The sequence below is a fragment of the Dryobates pubescens genome, chromosome 1 (genome assembly GCF_014839835.1).
Source record: "Dryobates pubescens isolate bDryPub1 chromosome 1, bDryPub1.pri, whole genome shotgun sequence".
Taxonomy (NCBI): Eukaryota; Metazoa; Chordata; class Aves; order Piciformes; family Picidae; genus Dryobates; species Dryobates pubescens.
This window is the reverse complement of record NC_071612.1, coordinates 42723932-42732382: the sequence shown is the minus strand read 5'-3', so window position 1 is coordinate 42732382 and position 8451 is coordinate 42723932.

Here is an 8451-nt window from a genome sequence, read left to right as displayed (position 1 = left end):
AAATACAAGAAATGGCTTTTCCAGCACTGGCTATAAAGTGAACTGGGAGAAATTGGAATTCAAAACATGAAAATATATTAGAGTATACTGAATAAAAATGAAATGAGACAATTAATTTGGTTCCTTTTTCTCCCATCTGTAATGACAAAAGGGCATCGAAGATCAGCCCCCATTAGCAACCCCTGTTCTCCAACAGTTGATATATATCATGCAATCTCATTTAAGGTCCAAAGTAATATATGCATAGGCTCATATAGATGGGCTCAAAAAAAAAAAAAAGAAAAAAAAGAAACAAAACAGTAATGGAGAAGTTCTATTATGAAAGGTCACTTGGAGCACTCCCAGCATTGGAGGGTAGTTTTCTGCAGTACTTTTTCTAATGCATTCACCATTCTATTTTTTTTTTCTTAATGTCTCAAGTGAATTTTGCCATTTCCCTTTCATACTATTTCACAGTATAAAAACAATTGGACAAAAGGCTCTCCCCCTGGATATCAAATAAAATTTTCCCTTTTTTTATTTCATTCTATTATTAGGTTAGATTAATTTATCCTTATTGACGAAAGCCTGCTTACATGATCAATATTTCCACCTAACCCTATTAGGTTTAGTAGGCTTGCAAAACATAACCTTAATTTTGCTTACTTCAATTGCTCTGATCTTTCTTAATTTACAACATATTTTTTTCCTGGCTACCATTTGAGAAGAGAGTTTTGATTATTTTATTTTTCTTGCCATGAACCTTTCGTAAGCATTTACTCCACTCTAGCATAAGCTCAGAGCACATAAAAATGCTTTAAATTTCTATAGTCAGTCCAAATTCACAGCAGTGTGTTTATTTCTCTGTTCATTACTGCAGGACACTGAAAGTGTGGATCCCGTTTGCTGCTTGATGCCACTGTGCAAGCTCTTGTGCTTCCAGCAGTTTGCTTCAACAATAGAATCACAGAATAGAATTTTCAGGGTTGTAAGCGACCTCAAGGATCCAACACCCCTGGCCATGGGCAGGGACTAGATCAGGTTGCTCAGAGCCACATTCAGCCTGGCCTTAAAGCAGTGTCTCACCATCCTCATGGTGAAGAACTTCTTCCTAGCATCCAATCTGAATCTACCCACTTCTAGTTTTGCTCCATTCCCCCTAGTCCTATCACTACCTGACATCCTAAAAAGTCCCTCACCAGCTTTCTTGTAGGCACCCTTAGACACTGGAAGGACACAATAAGGTCTCCTCAGAGCCTTCTGCTCTCCAGACTGAATAGCCCCAACTCTCAAGTCTGTCTCCAGGGACTGATAGTAATACAGTGTTTTCTTTTTGCAGTCCTCTTTGCTGTGTTCATCACCAATAAAATTGCCCTGGTTCATCTGTAAGTTGAAGTAAGTCTGACAGGCTATTAGGATGATGCCTTTAATAGTGTGAACCTATTTGTGCTCCATACCAGTTTCACAAGTCCTTCTTTGCCTTTCCTATTCACCCTGATGGCCCATCCCACAGCTGTTCCTGCAGGCTGCAGAGGGGGTCTGTGCTGTGGGTTTAGAAGGAAATATATTGGCCAAGTATTGTAAAGATCTTGCCTAGCCTAGTATCTAGACTGCGCTTTGAGTCATAGAAAGAGAAACAAATGGCTTGAGGCATGAGAAGGGAGAGGGAAACTCCTTAACAAGGCACTAGTGCTGTACACTTCATATTGTGGATCTATGACCTCACCTACATTGTCTAACCATGCTTCCTCTCCTCCACCAAGAATCTCTTTGTGTTTACAATGAAAAAAACTCCAGCCTTTCCCTCCCCCAAAAGCTTTTCCTCCCTCCCCCACTTTGAGGACAAGGATATTTAGGCTATGGATGCTCCACCACAGATTCATAGGATGGCTTGGGTTGGAAGGGACCTCCAGAAGTCATCTGCAGAAAGCAGGGGCACCCTCAACTGGATCAGGTTGCCCAGAGTCCTGTCAAGCCTCATCTTGAATATCTCCAGGGATGGGACCTCAGCTACACCCCTGGGCAACCTATTCCAGTGTTCCACTACCCTCATGGTAAAGAACTTGTTCCAAACATTCAATCTAAATCTACTCCTCTCTAGTCTGAAACCACTGCCCCTTGTCCTATCACTACAGGCCTTTGTAAACAGTCTGTCTTAAATGAGTATGAGCTTATAATATTAAATTTGTTAGGCTAAAATAAAACTCAAGCTTTCCTTAACGTTGCACCTTGTGCTGTCATTTGTTCAAGTGCAAGTGAGGACAGGCCAGAATAGTAAGGTACTGTATGGAGGGGTTGTGTGTGTGTTAATCCCATGTTATAGTTTTAAGTGATTCTGAGTATGTAATAATAATAATAATAATAATAATAATAATAATAATAATAATAATAATAATAATAATAATAATAATAATAATAATAATAATAAACATAAACAACAGGTTGGAAGAGACCTTCAAGATCATTGCGTCCAACCCCTCAACCAATCCAACCCACCTAAACAACTAACCCATGGCACCAAGCACCCCATCAAGTCTCCTCCTGAACACCTCCAATGACGGCGACTCCACCACCTCCTCAGGCAGCCCATTCCAATGGGGAATCACTCTCTGTGTATAGAACTTCTTCCTAACCTCCAGCCTAAATCTCCCCTGGTGCAGCCTGAGACTGTGTCCTCTTGTTCTGCTACTAGCTGCCTGGGAGAAGAGACCAACATCTGTCTGTCTACAACTTCCCTTCAGGTAGTTGTAGAGAGCAATAAGGTCACCCCTGAGTCTCCTCCTCTCCAGGCTAAGCAACCCCAGCTCCCTCAGTCTCTCCTCATGGGGCGTGTGTTCCAAACCCCTCACCAACTTCGTTGCCCTTCTCTGGACTCGTTCCAGCAAGTCAACCTCCTTCCTAAACTGAGGGGCCCAGAACTGGACACAGTACTCGAGGTGCAGCCTAACCAGTGCGGTGTACAGGGGCAGAATGACCTCCCTGCTCCTGCTGGCTACACTGTTCTTGATGCAGGCCAGGATGCCACTGGCCCTCTTGGCTGCCTGGGCACACTGCAGGCTCATGTTCAGCCTACCATCGACCAGCACCCCCAGGTCCCTCTCTACCTGGCCACTCTCCAGCCACTCTGACCCCAGCCTGTAGCACTGCATGGGGTTGTTGTGGCCAATGTGCAGAACCCCGCACTTAACTACAAGAAGAACAAAGAGGATGCTAGATATGTGGCAGGAGAAAAGGTCTTTTCTCCTGGGAAAGAGTAGGTTAATTCCTCTTAAAATGATCCTTAGTTTTGAGGAAAGAGAAAGTGATTGTGGCAACCTGATATGCTCAGAGAAAGAGCACTGAATTTTTGTGAGCATGAGGTAGGCAGGATAAAATGAAGAGGAATGGTCTTACTCAGAGTCCTTCATTGAGAAGCCTTCGTGGCACTCCAGACTGGGCAGGTGAACAGACACTGGGAGAAAGACTGACAAAAACCCTACACAATTCATGTTCTGTTTTCAGTCTGGCTGAGTTTTTGGGCTTTTTGTTTGCCTGCAGCAGAAACACTATTTTATTTTCAGATAATAGTAGGCTGTGAGAAAGCTCTGGGTGTGTGTAAGACTCAACATCCTCCTGAGAAACCAGGGTTCTGCTTGGTGATGATTTCAGTTTATGTGGCCCTGGTCTCATTTTCTGTCATTAATGTAACATAACTACAAATCTGATAAAGTTAATCCAAGTGAGTTAGTAAAGACTTAGAAAGGTCTAAGTGATGTGTTTTAAACTACATATTTTATTGGTTTTTTCTAAGTAAAGCCTTGTTATTTGAAGTTCTCACATACTTTTGTGCTTCAGGGAAGTGAGTTATAAACCTGGATCTTCATCTTGCCCTAATTTAAAGTTTCTCATACAGTTATGTTAATAATTCATAATGGATAATTTATCTAATGAATTTTGCCTCTCTTCTTTACTAATTCTCCCCAAGCAGAGCAAGTTTTCCTCAGCTGTGTTTGTTATTAAAAATCATTTGTTAAGTCTTTCCTGTAAATAAAATTCTGGGTCTGCAGCTCATCTGTGAATATCTGACAGTCATCTTGTGAGACAGGAAGGTGGAGCAGGATCTCTTCTCCTGACTGGTGTGCCCTACTGAGTACCCAAATCCCTGAGGTGGAGACCCAGTTGGAGTGCTCCAGGCATCTGCTCAGGCTTGTGCAGCCACATTTCCTCCTCAGAGGAATCAGATGTAGGGAGGCAAAAGGTGAAGTGATTAAAACCTCATCTTCTCAGCCTGAGGATGCACCTGGGAAGTGATTTGCATCCCAGTTGCATAGTTGACTATTTGGATAAAATTTCCATTGTGAAAGGTAAAGCCTGTGAATTCATTGGCTGCCCCTGAGACATATGCCAATATAGCTGCCTAACAGTCACCTTTCTTAACACTACAGTGTCTTTGAAAAGAGGATGCAAGAGTCAAGAACACAGTCAAAGTGTTTAGACACCTAAGGATGCAACAAATGCCACCCTAGGATTTTATAAAGTGGCTTGGGATGTTGGTGAAAATAACAGGGAACACCTACTTGTACCTGTGGGCACCTCTATAACCTCTGAATCTGGTGAAAAATAGCATAAGCCATTGTCCTTTGAAATTCTCCTGTGGTTTCTTCAAGACCCAGATACCTACACTTCAGTATGACTGAACCAGGCACTTCCTAAGGGCCAAATTATAAGATTTAGTTCTTGGACAAGAAGGAATGATTACAGCTCAAGTCTTTAATAATTTAAACTACAGAGAGAGCTAAAAATCTCAGAATTCTCTACTGGGTTGAAAAAAACACAATACAAAGCAATGCAGCAGAGACCTGTTGTGATGACAGGCTATACTTCATCTAAATGGCAAGACTTAATTAACTCTGCCCCAGCCTGGGTTCAGAGTAAACTAAAGCCTACTGTATGATTAACTCCTCTGTGCTTTAGTAAGAGAAAGGGAGATTGCAAATGGAAGCATCTGGTGCCTTTCAGGATTTAATTAAAGAAATGCAAAGAAGCTACTATTGCTACTACAATTTCTCCTTGGGGCAACAAAAGGCAAACATAGTAAATGAGGAAGGAGAAACTCAGAAATATGAAGGAAACCCCTCCAAACAAATCCCAAATAATTGAGATTTCATAGCTATCAAACCTTCTGTTCTTCATCACCTGAGCAAATGGGCTTAAATATTATCTATTAAGATACTCAAAATACTGAATGCTGAACAAGTTCTGCTTTGAAATGGCTACTGGGTTGGTTTTTGTTGGTTTGGGTTTTGTTTGTGGGTTTTGTGGTGGTGTTTTGTTTTATTTTTTTTCTCTTTTAATTATTTTTTCTGTTTGCTTGTTTTCTAAACTTTGTTTTTCCTTCCCCATCAGTGCTGGAGAGCTAGTATAAGAGATTATTATCAACTTAACACTAGACAAACAGCTATTAAGTCTTTAAAGCCACTCAGGGACCATGATTTAGCTCCAGTGGAGGTTGTACTTGGACACAATGAAAAGACTTAACCATGCCTAGATGATTGATTGTCTAATTGTGGAGAGCTGGTGTAGATCTTAGGGAAAAACAAAACAAAACAACTGCAGCCTTTTAGCTTTTAAAAGACCTCAGGATTTTTTTGCCTTTTTCAGATTATATTTGTGTTTTGTATTCAGGGGAGACATCCAAATACAATGGAGCAAATGTATCATCACCAAAGAATTTTAAGCCTGCTTTAGTGCTATATGTCTGTTTTGCTTTTTGCTTTTCCAAGGGGAAAAACAGTGGAAAAGGAAGTTACTGAAAAGCTTTTCTATAAGCTAATTTTCACATTCTTGTTTGTGTCCTCATTCCTCCCTTTTTAATTACTAACATCACATAGGTCTTCAAGTCTAAAAAATATCAGTACTGGAGGAAAGCTATATGTTATTTATTATCCTGGAACATTCCTAGTAAGACAGCTTATTCCAGTCCAATCTCATGGACACCAGCCCATCAGAGCAGCTCTGCTGATCTGACATGGGCTAAAATAGCCATTTAATTTAGCAAACTTAGGACATTAAATTAAGACATCTAGTCAAGGACAAGGCAAGCCGTTGAACTCGGTTTTGTTTAAGCTGTATGAAGACCTTTTGGACACAATTAGCACCCTGTGGGATTTCCATCGAAGTGTGGTTCCAGTGTGACCCAAAAGCCAAGCAAAAGACTGAGGAGAACTTAGTGTTACTGCAAAGCTGCAAAGCCTGAGTGTGTAAAGTGAAAAAAAAACACATCCTTTATTGTGGAAGTATTTTTCTAAGGAGAAAATGTCAGAGATTTTAAGAAAAGGTTATGTTGAAATGTTCCTGAATATATTCTCTAATGAAACTTCTGATCTTTAACATTTGGAAAGGCAAGTGCTGTTAAACTAAATTAAAGCTAAATTAATTAAAGTCAACCCTATTTAAATTCAAATTACATGCTTAATTCAGTGCCTTTCCTGCTTCTTAATTCTGAATTTCTTATCAAGTTGTATGATTCTTAATTTTTTCACTTTGGTTGGCTTCTTTTTTTCCTCTTGGTGTCGGCTGAGAGATTTTTGTAACCTGATGAACTTTCTGGAGAGGTACTTCTGCAAACCGCAGCATGAAATTCTGAGCTTGCCTGCTAAAAAGCTGCACTGAGCTTTGTCTGTGATTTTCCTCGTGTTATGTAGTTGTTTAATAATGGCTGTGGTATACCCGTGGTACTATGAAACATTACTGAACACTTTAAAACAGCAATCAAAAGTGCATATCACTGTAAGAAACCTGAGGAGCCAAAAATATAGACATTATAAGACTTACTGGCGTAGAGTTCACAAATACGCAATATAGTCTTCTAAAAGATGTGTGTAAGCTTAAACTTTGCTTTTAGTCCTTGCCTTGGCATGGAGAATGTGAAAAAATACACTGTAATGTGCAGCTCCAGGACTGAAGGTGGAACCAAGTGGTCACCCATCTCCTTCCTTTGAAATGAGGTCAAGAAAAGAATAGATCTGCCTGGAACAATATACCAAGGAAACTGGTGTATGACTCCATGGTAGTGTAGTGCCTCTGAGATCTTGGATGGAGAGGCTGGCACTGGGTGGCATTAGGAGGAATCCCAAAACCTTAAGGGTACTGCCTGCTTCTCATTCACTTAAAGTGTTCTTTCTGTATGTCCAAGTCTCAGCCTTGTCCTTACTCTCTTTTATCACCTATCCCTTGTCTCTCAGTAGGGGAACATTTTCATTTATGCCTTTCCCCCCCTTTTTTCTCTTTTAGTCCTTTTTTTGTGTGTGTGTTTGGAGATACAGTCATAATATTTAATTTCTTTCTGTTTTCATGTCTGAGTCCTTTCCATTTTCACATCTCAGATATTTGTTTGGTGTTCTGCAGTTTATTAGACCCTTATCCATAGAGCAGGTTCTTTAGGATGTCAAAAGTACTGGCTGAAAAAAAGAAAAGAAGTTACTGTCCTGATTCTGATCACCATGGCAACAAGGAAGATTTATAGTCTTATTCTCAGTTTTGGAGTACCGCTGCTGTAGTACTTTTTGGAATGAGTTTGGAAAAGCTAAGACATTTTCCCCTTTGACTCCTTTTGTGGATTCCAACATTATTTCTGGATTGAGGGAGAAGACGTAAGGTGGAAACTAGCAGGATGGGAGATATGATGTGGGCTAGAAATGACAGCAAAGAGAAGATTAGAAACTATTCATTTGCAGAAAGGAAATGTTCTTCTGAGAGGTATAATGAAGATACATCCTCAAACACTTTCAGTGTGGCCAGATAGTTGGAATAAATACAACTAGATCTTGAGGATCTAAGCCATAGCAGATAGAGCAGATTTTAAGGGAGGTAGCCTATCTCTGTAGGCAAGATCAGAGCACCAGTTTTCATTTCAGTATTTCTTTTTGACAACTCAGCTAGAACTCCTCATGGGAACAATAGCAAAGCATTTCAGATCAGACAGAGCAGCAGCATAGTTCCAGGATGCTGTCATGTTTCTGGAGATTGCTTATTACTTGAGCTGCTTATTTCTAAAACTGTAAACTAATTGGACTGAAAATTTCTAGTTCACCATCTGCTTCCAGTGACAGTATGAGGTCAGGTACATTCCTAGTACAGTGTAGATGAGAATATGATTGCACTTTGTAGAAAAGCTGATTTAAGCAAATGCCCTGCAGAGAGTTCTCCTTAAGAGAAACAAATTGGGACTTTTATGCCAATTTGATGCATTGACAAGATGAAACCTTTCATTGTTTCTAAGAAAGAACTAAATAACTTAGATACTGTTCTCTTGTAGGTGCTCTTACAATCATTACTCGATCACTACTAGTGCCCAACGTACGAGTGTCCTTCCACATGGATATTTCTCTGTTCTTCACTATACTTGCACAGCTAGGAAGCTGCCCAGCAGAAAAGGACCTGGGGGCTGGTTTCTGGTTGGCTGAAAATGAGGCAGCCTGTGCTTAGGTGGCC